The sequence below is a fragment of the Lytechinus variegatus genome, chromosome 5, assembly GCF_018143015.1.
Source record: "Lytechinus variegatus isolate NC3 chromosome 5, Lvar_3.0, whole genome shotgun sequence".
Lineage (NCBI taxonomy): Eukaryota > Metazoa > Echinodermata > Echinoidea > Temnopleuroida > Toxopneustidae > Lytechinus > Lytechinus variegatus.
This window is the reverse complement of record NC_054744.1, coordinates 10,627,670-10,642,688: the sequence shown is the minus strand read 5'-3', so window position 1 is coordinate 10,642,688 and position 15,019 is coordinate 10,627,670. Positions and strand designations below refer to the sequence as shown.

Sequence of the window (15,019 nt, the reverse complement as noted above, 5' to 3'; positions counted from 1 at the left end):
GCGCAATCATCTTTTAAGACCAAATTTCACATCACAATTTTTGCGGGTAAATATGTATCAATGCTTGATTTACCCCTAAAATATTAATTGGTTAATTAGTCTTGCCTTAAGTTGCATAAATACACTTGCAAACACTAACCAGTATATTATAATATATTTACTGTGGTTATTATGAATAAAAAATGATTTCATTTGACTCAAATTGTGGGATTTGTCACCTCTTGGCTCAAAGACCGTTGGACCACAGGTTGACAACTGAGAGTCAGGTTTAACATATATGTAAATATAGGAAAAATGTGAATGCACAATGAAAAGTTCTCATTACTGCTTAAGCTTATTTAAAATTAGTGTCAACAAAAACAACTGACAAGTTATAAATAAATCCAGACACTTGGCAAAAATACTTTATGCTATTTTAGAGTGTTATATTTTAAATATACCCTCTTGCTCAACATTCTGCAGGACATGGTCTCTTGGTACTGGGTCAATTGAATGTCAATGCACAGAACATATTTCTATGGGTACATTTGCCTCTGTTTAGTTTAATCTTTGTACCAGTTTCATTCTCAAGTAGTTTTTTTCATAATTTGGAAAAATATTCTCTGAACACTTTTGTGCCAACCAAATATGTGTCATTTACTGATTTATTGAAGCAGTGTGATGTAACATTAAGAAAAAAGTAAATAGAATCAGATGAGGACTTTATTGCAACAAACAAGTTTTCATTAATTAAAATTGCATAAAAGGTGTATTTATATCTATTATGTTACCATAAAAGGCATAGTAATCTGAAGATTCTGACACAAAGTTATCACTATCAGTCTACGCTGTCAATATTGAAACCATGAGGTCATAATTATTAAAACAATAGATTGATTTGTCTCTGAAGCCTTTAATTAGTTTGTGCTTTTCTTTTTGAAATTTATGCAGCTTCTAAATTTTATTCAAGGTGTAACCCACAACTGTATTTTATTTCTCCTCATTTCCTATACATCAGACAGTCACAATTTCAATCATGTTAATTTCATGTTTTACATCAATTAATTATACTAATTAGCTTAATTAGGTACCCTTTAAACTTAAAAGTTCAAATTTGACCCACTTATGATTGAAGAATAAGCTAGTGAGCCCCAAAACTATTACATATTTAGGTACTGTGATGTTACACATTTAGTTTCTTAATGAAATGAAAATTTATGCTCCCCTCGTCATGCTCCCCTCGTCTACCACCATGCAAAAATGGCCAATTGATGTTACATAATTGCTAATTACTGGTAAACGAAGTAATCTCAAGTATTTCTTTTTCTTTTAAGTAATTGGTATAAAGATTCCCTTTAATATGATACCAAATATACCCATGTAGCACATGTATTTCAAGTTTTATACCATTAATTATTTCTGTGCTTGTCGTGCAAATGTAACGATACCACCTATTTGCGGGCCCAACTTAAAACGCATGGCCATTCATAGATCACAAAAAATGCTTCTATGTCATTTCTTCATTAATTTCAATTCTATATCCTCATTTTATGTCACCAATATAATTCACTCCTAGTGTCAACTGGGCTGAAATTAAAATTGTGTTAAATTGTGTTGAGAGATGCCGGATGAGCTCCACATCATTGATGTGCAAGTATTTTTTGTTTTTCGCCCAAAGTTATGTACATGGGCAAGTTTTATGTTTACTCCAATTTTTTTACTTTTTTGTACTTTTCATTAAATAAAAAGTATTAAAATTGAAAGAAGTTAAGAGCAAGAGCGTTCACTTACCTCGTTTGTTTACGTCGCCATTTTTATTTCTTTTGTTATTGATACCTAGATACACACGCGGTAACACGTGTGCAGAGCTGCAACTAAGATTTTAAAAATACTTGCGTTTGCCAGTTAATATCACGATTCGTAAAATATTTGTTTCGGTTGATAAATATAAAGTAATTTATATGATATTTGTTGATTAAAACAAATATTTTGCAATTTAGGAATTGCAATTAATCAATTCCAGCTTTCCATAGTTAACCCTAAATAGACTGGGCTATTTCGACGCCTGAGAAGATGGGGGGGGGGCTGATTCAGCCCCCCTTTATAATCTCGGCCGTCGATCGCGATGAAAATTGGCACACACGTTACCCATGGCATTATCTACAAATTCTGCAAAAAATCTCATGTCTCATTAATTATGCTAATTTATGCATAAAATCATAAGTTTGCTCTAATTAACAAAATAATGCCCCTGAAACGCTTCTTTTTGTTTCACACACTCTTAGGCATCTGATCAAATTGATTTAGAAAAAAAATTCAAAATCACATTTATTTTCTTATGTATTATATTGTTTTCTAAATTTCTTATGTATTTCTTTGTTTTTTATTGTTTTTTCAATGGAAATTTTGGGGGACTTTATTTTGACCATAAACAAGATAAAATTAATTGATTTTTAGCAGTAAAAGGAAAAATAATGATACATTTATGAATTTTGGCTAAGAACACTATTTGCATGATATTTGTACACAAATTCATGTTTTTTAGTCATCTTGGGTCTGCATGCACTTACAAAATGTTGCGTAATTTTGGAATCGCGTAGCCGGGGTCACAATTTTGGTCTCAAAAGTTACGCGAGACTTGAAAGTAAAAGGTCAGTGAGCGTCGCGGTCAAAAAATTTCGCACGGCGGATTTATCGCGAAAAATGTAGTCTTTTTAGGGTTAAACCACAACTTTAAACCATTGTTTAATTTAAACCAGAATTCAGGATACCGGCCTAGATTTACGATTGCTCGTGATGTCTCTTCTGATTTTGACTGTCAACCAAGGGACATACTAGATCTTCAACTTTCTTGGAAGGGATGCGAGGCCTGATTGCTTCCATGATTGTGTCACGGAGTAATTTCCATTCAGCCTCTATCGATCTTGTATTGGAATCTATTCCCCAAGTGCTATTCAGAAGTATGAGCTTGTCTTGAATTGATTGAAAATTCCCCTCCTTGCAGAGAAAGCTTTCTCAAGGTTTATTTCTTATTGTTTGTTTGCATTTATTTCTGCGTTCAAAAACAATGAAAAAATATTTACAATTACAATATACAAAATAATTCACAATATAAACAATGTGGTCATATTACATAATAAATATAAATAAGGATGTGAGTATAAATTAATCTTTTATAAATGTAAACATATATATATATAATGTAATAAATGAACGCAGGAGACCGCCATCGTGAAATTCAGCTTATGCTGTTACTATTTAAGCTTCGGCAGCTTCTGTTTAGAAGTATTTAATTTTGATATGGGCTCCTAAGGATTTTGTTTTCATTCCTAGTAGGTACATGCACCTTACCAGAAGTCAGAGCAATGTCTTTCATGCAGCAATCTTGTGTCTTTTCATCAGTAAACTTCCTATCATCTGGACTAAGCCATGTACATTTAGGATGTAGGAAAGCTGTTGTGAAAGACAAAACAGCTGTATTCCGTGACTACTGCCAAAGGGCTTTTGTGAAGCCATGTGGGCAATTCCATGTTGAAGATGATCTAATCTTTTTGTAAGTTTTACTTCACTTCATAGATTGACCAAGTCATGGTCCTTTGAGAGCATTACAGACTGTCATAAGAACAAGAATCAGAGATAAAAAATTTCATGAAGGTCCTACACAGGGGGTCAGACGTACATATTGTAAGGAATTACCCATATATCTGTAATTGATTATTATTAATCTGTCATAATTTTCCATTTGTTTTTCTCTTTATTCAAATTTGATTCATTTCCACAGATTTACTCTGGATTCAGACTTTCTTTTATCAGGGACATCATGATTTGTCAGGGGACAGCGCAGGAGAAATGAGGAGATCTGAGTGATTTGAAGAAGACAACTGCAGAACTGATTGTTTTATTAGCCTGGCAGGAGAAGCTACTAGCAAATAGGTATGCCATATGTACATGTAAACTTGCATTAAATAGTCAAGTTTCCATAATTTGAATTTTCACCCAATTCAACTAATTAGACCAGATTATACAAAATATGCTTTATAACTCTACAATGTAATTCAAATTTCTCAGGCTGTGTCAAACAGATTTCTTTCATTTGAAATATTATCAATATTTTCTTTCTATGTTGTCAATGTTGTGATGATGTTTTACTTGTATATATGTTATTTAAGCTTGTTAGCAACTTTCCCAAATCTTGATGTTTTTTTTTTATTAAGAATGTAAATAAATTGAATCGAATCGATATGAAAGGCCTGAATGAGGCAAAACTAAATATTCCCTTTTTTAGATTTTGAAAGTTAATTGACTGGTCTGAGCCCTGTTACATAAAAATTTACTGTTATGATAATGTAACCATTCACTGGTGTCTTCCATGCCGTCTTTGTTTGTGATAGGCTATTGATCATTGTTGCTATGGTAGTTAAAGCTCAATTCCACCCCAGAAAATTGTTGGTTTGAATAAATAGAGAAAAATCAAACTAGCATAACGCTGAAAATTTCATCAAAATCGGATGTAAAAAAGTAAGTTAGGTCATTTTAAAGCATTGCTTATTTTTCACAAAACAGTGATATGCACAACTCAGTGTCATGCAAGTGAGTCAATCGATGATGTCCATCACTCACTATTTCTTTATTTTTTTTTTAATTATACATTATTTCATTTTTTACATATTGTCTCACCTGCATAGCAGAGTTAGACTATACATGTAGGCGCCGCTTTTCCGACTGCGGCGGCGTCAACATCAAATCTAAACCTGAGGTTAAGTTTTTGAAATGACATCATAACTTAGAAAGTATATGGACCTAGATCATGAAACTGGGCCATAAGGTTGATCAAGTATTACTGAACATCCTATTAGAGTTTCTTGTCACATGACCAAGGCCAAATGTCATTTAGGGTCAATGAACTTAGACCATGTTGGGGGAATCAACATCAAAATCTTAACCTGAGGTTAAGTTTTTGAAATGTCATCATAACTTAGAAAATATATGGACCTAGTTCATGAAACTTGGACATAAGGTTAATCAAGTATCACTGAACATCCTGCATGGGTTTTATGTCACATGACAAAGGTCAAAGGTCATTTAGGGTCAATGAACTTTGGCCGAATTGGGGGTATCTGTTGAATTCCCATCATAACTTTGAAAGTTTATGGATCTGATTCATGAAACTTGGACATAATAGTAATCAAGCATCACTGAACATTTTGTGCAAGTTTCAGGTCTCATGATTAAGGTCAAAGGTCATTTAGGGTCAATGAACTTTGGCCGAATTGGGGGTATCTGTTGAATTCCCATCATAACTTTGAAAGTTTATGGATCTGATTCATGAAACTTGGACATAATAGTAATCAAGCATCACTGAACATTTTGTGCAAGTTTCAGGTCTCATGATTAAGGTCAAAGGTCATTTAGGGTCAATGAACTTGACCGAATTGGGGGTATCTTTTGAATTACCATCATAACTTTTTTCAATTCAATTTTTTTTTTTTTTCAATTCAATTCATCTTTATTTCACAAGCCAATTAAAAAGGCTCTTTTTAAAAACAACATACATACAGTATAAACAGTTCAAAGATAAAAATATAACAATGAAAAGTAGCTCATCGCAGGATATATAAATGTTCCATAAGGCATTGTGGTAAAATACAATACATGTTGACTAATTATTAAAATATAAGGACGTGTTCAGAAAATAAAGGCTTGTGAGGCACACCTAAAAAGGCCTAGAGGCCTGCAGGCAAGGTAGCCTGAATAGGAAAAATTAGCTATTAATAAAAGAAGAGAACACATAGTTGGAGCAGGAAGCTTAGAAAAAAAGAAGAAGAAGAAAGGGGGTACAAAACAAGAGAAGAGATAAGAGAAGGGGGTAGACAGGGGCGGATCCAGGATTTTGAAATAGGGGGGGCGCTAGCGGCGAGGGAGCGAAGCGACCGAGCGGGGGGAGGGTGTGGGAGGGGGGATACCCCCCTCCCACGGCAAGGACTTTTTCAAAAAATCATGTCCAAAAGTCGTATTTTGAGAGCACCTTTAGAAGAAAAATGCACACTTAAATCACTGTAACTTCATGAATAAAAGACACATACTGACTCATTTAGGAGCTGGTTTCCAGTCACCACCGTATAAGCGGTCATTCAAAACATACATTTGGCAAAGGCTCTTCACTTGCTTGCATCGTGTGATTGAAACGTCAAATTTAAATGATACGAAACTGAGACTTGTAATCGATAAGTTCCGAATAATCCATTCTGTTTATTGTCACTTGTGTATTTACATTGTGTGTTTCAAACGAGAATTGTTTAGTCGTATGGCAACATGCATAAAATTTGGTTCTTTTTTCCCAAAAATGCACAGTAAATTGTTACAAACTACAGAAAAAACGACATCATCTTCTGGTAATCAACCTTTTCCCAGGGGTCGTCCCCCCCTAGATTTTTAAAACTATTTTTTTTTTCGATTTTGCTGGCAATTTTTTTTAAAAGATATATTGTAATCAGCAAACCTATAGATTATCAAACATTAAAAATGGGGTTAAGGGGGGGGGGGGTTAATGTCAAAATTTCTACTTTTTAACAATACACAATGTGTCCTCGGGACGTTTTCCCCAGCACGAAAGTATTTTTTTCTCCCCCCCCCCGTCAGCGCGCGCCCCCCGTCACATAAAATCTTCGCTCCTTACGCTGACATATAGCTGCCTATACACAGCAAACGCGGAGTGGGGTCGACTGGTGATTGAGAATATACAATTTTGCTCCTTGATAATTCGTTGGAATGATTGCTTCGGCGAAACTTAGTTGGGGCGCCCTGGATAATATGCCTCTGAATCTACCAGAAAGTGTAAAAGTTAGTTTACATTAAATACAAATATGTCTGACCTATACATTTCAGTGAAAACGTACATGACCAAGGCAGAATGATAATGCTGCGCACGTGGCGCCCGATATAGGGCTTCATCTTTGAGTGAAGAATAATCTCGGGATAGACATTATCATTCGCATCGTTGACACTTTCTCTCACGATCTGTTACTCACAATTTACATGTATTTGCCATAAAGACGGACAAACGCATGTTACAAAAAACACAAAATTTCGGGAAAAAATGATATCCAATCCAACATCTTCACACTGGTCACTGCACTGCATATCCCGATTACAAGTGGTGCAACTTTCCAACCAATCGACTTGCGCGCCCTGGAATTCCGGAATTTACATATTGCAATACAGTATGACAGAGGTGCATTTGTGCGAACACCGTTAAAGGCCATGAGCGTAAGTTAAAATATAGTTTTGACTAGATCTAGCCCTTGAAATTGACTACATTGTACCAATCCAGTAAATATAACCATCAAAAAAAAAAAAAAATCCGGCGAAAATAGGGGGGGCGCGCGCCCGGGGCGCCCCCCTCTGGATCCGCCACTGGTAGATGTGGGTAGATGTGGAAAGAAATAAGAAAAGAAAGAAAAGAGGAGAAGTGAAAAAAAATGAGCTCCAAAGTAGGGAAGATGAGCAGGAGAGATTGGATAGAGATATGCAAGTATATAATAAAGAGTAGACATTCCTTTAGACCAGACAAACCCAGCACAAAAACAAAAATACCTTGATGTAATGTACATATGCTATTATTCGATGTGAGCTTGTAGAAAAGACTTGTAATATTTTTTGAAAGTATTTAATGAAGGTGAGTTCTTTAAGTAGGATGGCGTATTATTCCACAGCTTTGAACCATTCACTGTGATCGAATTTGAAGAAAGTACGTTTGATTTCATGAATGGGGTGCGGAGATGTTTGTTATGTCTTGTGTAGTAAGAATGAAGGGAGTCTGCAGTGGAGAACATGTTGTCAAAAATATGGGGGAGAATTTGCTTGTGGTATTTATACATGAATAAAGCCGTTTGGTATTTAACAATGTCTGGAAGTCGTAGGATATTCAACTGCATATATAGAGGGGGTGTGTGAGCACGGAAATCTGCATGCGTGAGGATGCGAATGACCTTCTTTTGGAGGATCAGTGTACGGTTCAAAGCTGTGGGAGATGCTCTGCCCCATAATATGTTACCATAATTTAAGTATGGCAAAAACAAAGTATTATACTGTACATGAAGTGTTTTTAAAGGTAATACATGCGACAATTTATAGATTATACCACAATTTCTTGACAAGATTTGATTAAGACTGTCTATGTGACTTTTCCAATTTAAGTTTTGGTCAATAATCACACCAAGAAATTTAATACAATTGACTCTCTCAATAGTATTCGAATTAAGAGTTATATCATTATTTTTTATCAATTGTTGATGAAAGCCAAAATTCATGAATTTTGTTTTTTGAACATTAATAGAGAGTTTGTTAGCTTGAAGCCATTCTAATAAATTGGCAAGATTATTGTTAATATCCTCTGTGAGTTTTGCAGAATCTTTGTTACTAAATATTAAGTTTGTGTCATCTGCATATAAAACAGTGTCACAATGTGTTAAGGAATTATTAATATCGTTCACGTATAAAAGAAAAAACAATGGGCCAAGAATTGACCCTTGCGGAATTCCGCACTTAACAGATAACAGAGGGGAGGAATAAGTATCGACACAAGTGAATTGTCTCCGCCCTTTAAGATAACTTTCTATAAGATCCAGGGCGGTACCTCGAATACCATAGTAATACAATTTTTTCAACATGATATCAAAGTCTAGGGTGTCGAATGCCTTGGAGAGATCAATAAAAATGCTTGTACAAAGTTCTTTTTTGTTCAAGGCATCCGACACCCTATTTATGAAATATAAAAGTGCATGTTCAATGGAATGATTTTTACGAAAACCGAATTGGCTTGGATGTAATAACTGATTTTTTTCAATATAGAGTGATAATCTTTTATAAATAATTTTTTCAAGTATTTTGGAAAAGAATGGCAGGATAGAAACAGGTCTGTAGTTATTTACTTCATGTTTATCACCCTTTTTGAAAATGGGAATAATTTTGGAGACTTTTAATTTATCTGGAAAAATACCTTTCTTTAAGCAGTGATTGAAAATATAACATAACGGATCGGCTATGGAAAAAATTACATGCTTTATGACTTTTGACAATATACCATCAAAACCACTGGAATTACTATTCTTCATGCTTTTCACATGTTGAATTATTTCACTGGGGCTAGTAGGGGAGAGGAATATTGAGTTGGGAAAATTTGTGTTCAAATAATCGTTAAAACATTTTTTTGGAATTGGAATATTTTTATTGAGTTCTGGACCAATATTCTGAAAGTGTACGTTGAATAAGTCGGAAATTTTTTGTTTATCCTGGGTTACATCACCATTACATTGAACATAACTAACATGTGAACCTGCATTTTTGTTGAGTGCATGGTTTATTATTTTCCAAGTCTTTGTTGTGTTACCACATGCAGTATTTAATGCATTATGATAATATTGGCGCTTACTGAGTCTAATAAGTGAGTTTAGTCTATTTCGGTATGATACATACTTCAATCGTTTCAGGGTGGTTGGCTTTTTCAAAAATTTGCGGTATAAATCATTCTTCTTATTAATTGATTTAATAATGCCCCTTGTAATCCACGGTTGTCGTGGACATTTACGATTTACAACATTCTGAAGGGGCAAATGTTTATCATATAGCTCCTGAAAGTTAGAAAGAAAAATATTGTATGCTTCATTTGGGTCCTCAATTCCAAAGATACCAGACCAGTCATGCATGCTCAAAATTGACGAAAAGTGGTTAAGATTGTCGATTGATAAATTTCGTTTTTGAAATTTTGTTTTGGGTTGATTTTGTAGTTTAGATTCTGAAATATGAAATAAAGGAAAATGGTCAGATATATCAGAGTATAAAACGCCATTGTTTGATTTTTTGTTACAGAGATTGACAAAAATATTGTCAATACATGAAATTGAAGTAGCTGATACACGCGTTGGTTTCGTAATAAGCGGTCTGAATGAGAAAGACGCAAGTGTATCAGAAAAAGTTTGAGTGGATGCATGATGAGGTCTGAGTAAGTTGAAATTAAAATCACCCATGATATAGGCTGGTTTATTTTCCTGGGTTATATGGCATAGACATTGTTGTAAAGAATTAATAAAAACATCTGGATTACAGTCAGGAGCGCGATATATGATCCCTATAATACACGAAGTCTCTTCACGTGTACCTGATAATATTTCTATAAATAAAGTATCAATTTTTTCAGAACTGAAATTCAGATCGTCACGTGTATTATAGACAAGTTGATCAGATACATATAAACAAACCCCTCCACCTCTTCTTCGTGGTCTATATTTTTGTAAAAAAGAATAATGAGGAATATTATACAAAGTGGAAACAGAGCTCTTGAACCAGGTTTCAGTGAAACCATATATTTGAAAATTATGTGATAAACTCTGTAATAAGTTCATGCAATAGGGGAATTTCTTGGCTAAGCTCTGGGCATTCATATAGAATATAGAAAAAGATGAAGTGTTCAAGTTAGATGTACTACATGCATTATTAAAAGAGTCAATCGAGTAGTATTTACAGCTATTGTCATCCCTAAAAGCTACGTCAAAATTTGACTCGTCAAGTAGAGGAGAAGAGAAAATCTCTAGGTTCTCAAAATGTCGAGTTTGTACAGGTAAGCATGAGGAACATGAGACTGCATTAACAAATTCTTGTTTATTTTTTATATCATAGAAAGGTAAGATAGAGGCAAGGCAAGATGGACATGGCGAATATGTCTTAATACCGAGTCCTACTTTATTTAGACAAGTGATGTGTGCAATGGACTCACATATAGTACAGTTAGCAGTATCAGCTATGTCATTCACATCATTTTTGCAGATAGAGCAGGTGTATGACATGGGCAACACAAATACAATTAACAACCAACAACAATTACACAGTAAAAAGAGAAAAATTAAAACTTCAGTTGGGTAAAACAAAAATACCCGATATACTCTCAAGACTTTAACAATGGAAGATCAATAAGTTCATCACGTAAAGTCCAGTCCTAGAGATTCAAGAGATCTTGTTCACATGTGATGAGAAAGTTTATTGGTCTAGTTTGTTAAACTTGGACATTAGAGTAATCAAGTATCACTGAACATCATGTGCGCATTTCAGGTCACATGACCAAGGTCAAAGGTCAATGAACTTTGGCCGAATGGGGTGTATCTGTTGAATTATTAATTGCACCTAATGAATGAGTATGAAGTCATGAAAAATAATGCGATATTCATGGTAGAGCTATTACCTTTGCACATAAATCTTTAATCTAATGTATCCAATCATGTACTGTATATATCTGAATGGGAATATTCAAAACTAGATTGAAAAGTTATTTAACTCTATTCATTTTATATTACCAGAAATTTACTGATGCGATTACGAGACAAGGGTTAAAAGGTGGAAAACCTTGCTGAGAAACTGAGATTACTGATAAAGGAGTGTGAAGAGGTGGATAAAGCTGCAAGACTCTTTGAAAAATGGACATCGGTCAAGAGGAACCAACCATAACTCATGTGACAGAGAGGACGGTACTCTAAAACCAGTGTAACAGGGACGGTTAAGAAAAGTAAAGTCTCTGATTCAAGCGTTGTGAAGCGAGAAAAGGACTTGAAGTCAACTACGATACCTGATGGCTTGCTAGGACCTTCTATAGAGCCTTCTCCGTTGAGAGGTCAGGGATCACATGAAAGGTCGTCGATGGATGAGAGGGATGCTGACCTGTCATCAGCGAAGATCCCACCACTGAAAAGCCAAGGAACCCAGGTTGTAGAATTCAGCGAGTCTGCCAAATTACTTGAGGAACAAAAGAAACATGCAGAGGTCAGTACTTATAATGAAGTCTGTATTTTAAAGTAAATATGAAGCAGCAGTCTGAATAGCACTACCTTAAATCCATAACTATCCACATCTACCCAGAATCCTAACCCATAATGCAATATTCTAAGCAGTGTAGTCAGGTACCGTAAGAAACGGATTTTAAACCTCACCCGTGGATTAACTGCACCCTCAAGTTTGGACTAATCACAACAACAAAAAATCATCAACACTCTCTTTCAATCTTTCACATTTAAATGCATATTTGAGGTACCTTGAAAGGGAAATTAAGTTAAAGGTTTCAAGTTAAAGGTTTCAAGTATGAAAAGAGGTCTTGTGTTCTTGATCAATTCATCTACAAATGATAGCAAGAAAGAAAAGTTCTGACATTATTGGCCACTTACACACTCACCTCACAGTATTACACACGCAACACACACAGCACTGCCGTTCTTTTACATTGCAGAGTACGATGCCATACATCACATTACGATATCATCACGATATCATCAAATAATTTCCTATTGTGTATTTCCCGGCATAGGAGAGGAAGAAACATTCACATTTCCCGCATCACGACATCAGTTTCAGAATTTGTCTAGCATTTGATGTCTTAGCGTGAATTTCGGATACAAGATTACAGGAAGGTTCAAGAAACAAAGAAATAGGCCATTTTTTCAGTTGTTTTTTTACGGCTTCGTACCATCTCTCATGTATGGTGGTATCTTATGAAAAGCAAATAAGAATGAAAAAATATAATGGCGCGCGGGCAGTAATTTCATAACGGCATTTCGGGGTGGGGGGGATGCAATAAAAAGCGCCAGCTAGCTTAAGTTGCACTATAACCACAATGCAAGCTCTCACTCTCGCTTGGCTGTAACAAAATATTACCGAATTATGCTTGGTGTCTGTTTGAACTTTGCCAGGGAACTTTGCTGCTTTGAATCAATGACTTAAGAATAAAGTTAAGATTAGTTTCATAAAGGTAGGTGCGTTTGCTAATCAAACTTTTATGGACAATTCTTGATTAAGATCGTACAGTTATAATTGCTTCCCATTACCCGCTCCTCATACCCCCTAAACGACATTGCCCTAGGCGGCTATGCCCGGCCACTTGATGTGTTATGAACTTGCCGAAGTCTACGGCACATGTTCGGAAGGGGTTACGATGGGCTGCTAATTATTATTTTCTTGAATCTTTCTCTAGCATTGTCATCATAACAGACATCAAATATCATGTTAACTACATGTATATAAATAAACCAAAACTGATTTCCCTGAACATTGATAACCTTCGTTCAGGAGAAAATGGGCTTGGTTTGTTTTTCAGGCTGAGTCTGGCTAAGGCCTATCACCGTTGATAAACCACACCTCAGACATTTGTTTCTATCCCGCCAAGAAAAAGGTGCGATTAATAGACCGCTACTTCCGGTAATATAGACCCACTCAAATCGTTTATTTATTAAATTTAAATTAAATTTATTCACAGGATTGTATGTCTTCAACTGTAATATCTGTATCCCATGACGTGCTAGAGGTGCATTTTAAGACATAACTCTTCCCAGTGGACTCAAACCCACTATTTGCTTTATATTCCGCATACTAAGAATCTTGCTGTAGGATTGGTCAGAAGTCAGTTACATTATAAAGGGTAGATTCCCCATCAATCATCACTCGCAGTGATGAACCTTCTTTTTTTTGCCAATCTTTTTCAGCCCATAGGTTCATAATGCATTATTAGTTAAATTTTAATTAAATTAAATTAATTAAATTTTTTGGTCCATCATTCTCCATCACTTGCAGTGACAATCACGCAAGATCTAGATGGGCGTGCGCAAGTGTACCTACGTGCAAAAAGTGCATTGCCCCTCGATTGTTTTGTTGTGATGATAAAGTTCATTCTTGAGGTCACAATAAATCTTGTTGGAGCTAGCATTAAAACAGGCATAATCTTCATTGATGGATCATTTTTTCAAAGGAAACCTTGATTTAAAAAAATATTCTTACAGAGACCTACTGATTGATTTGTTTATAAATGTAGTGCTTCTTGATGCGGAATATAAAGCATGTAATCACCTCTTGATTTCAGATGACGAGACAAACTATCACTTTCTCGGCAAGCTGGATGTACTTGCTATTCTTATGAAGCGATATCTACATCCAGCTTGCCTCGTGATAGTTTGCCCATTACCTTCACCAAGGGTGATTATTTGCTTTGCACTAATACGGGAAGTTTTTTTTTTTATTTTTGTCAGTTACTACCTTGTTGCACTGTTCGGCAATGTACTGTATAGTTGAGTTAAATTTAGCTTTGTTTGTTTCATTTTGCTGACATCGGTGCCAGTAGTGCCTGGTCCATATTCAGTTGTTTATATGAAGGCATAAGTGATGATATGCTTGGGATCGAGCTGCCAAACTAAATTTGTGTCTTTATCCAGACTCTTTTGACAAGTATTGTGCACTTTTTGTCTTTTCTCCCTGTCCTGATGTAGGCTTTAGTTGCCAAGCAAGCAGCTGAGAGATTGACAGAATGGCTCCATATCTAAGTAGGTGATTTCATCCCTGAAGTTCAACATAGAAGGTATGGCTGATGAATCATTTGTCTAAATTAGAGGTTGAACGTTTTTTTTTCCATGGGCTAGTACAGTATGTGGATTTATGCCCAATCATGATTTTTTTTTCAGCTTGTACAGTTAGAATGATCATCCAATATAACTAGCCCTTTTTGGCCAAGGGTGCTAAATTAAAGTTTGTTGCACTATGGGTTTGTACTGCCGCTCATATGAATTAGCATGCAACATATCTTGATCAATTGACTTTAATAAACCATGCTGCAAAGCCAAAGCAACAAGCATGGATTAAGTACAATTTGCAAATTGCCCAATAATTATTGGTCCTTTCTCAGAATACACGTACCTGCTGCATTTAGTGTGGTAACACATAAAATCTGTATACTGTAGTTCACATAGTTTTTGAGCATTATGGCCATTGGGTTTGCATTTTTTGTGTTATGAGGGAGAAGTGTAATGTATCTAAGTCTATACTTCTTATATTTAGCCTTTAAGACAAACGAACACGATATTAACTGATTGATTTCCAGCTTTTGTTCTGATTTTTTTCAGTTACCGAGGCGGTGAAATTGATAGTAATGATGAGGGATCAGAAGAAGGATCAGATGATGACGGATCAGATGATGAAGGATCAGATGATGAAGGATCAGATGATGAAGGATCAGATG

The 15,019-nt window shown here is 35.3% G+C and overlaps 1 pseudogene; it reads left to right on the top strand.

Moving 5' to 3' along the window:
- The first annotated feature begins 3,799 nt into the window (after window positions 1–3,799).
- LOC121414870 lies at window positions 3,800–15,018 on the top strand (annotated as a pseudogene).
- Window position 15,019: the final 1 nt, after the last annotated feature.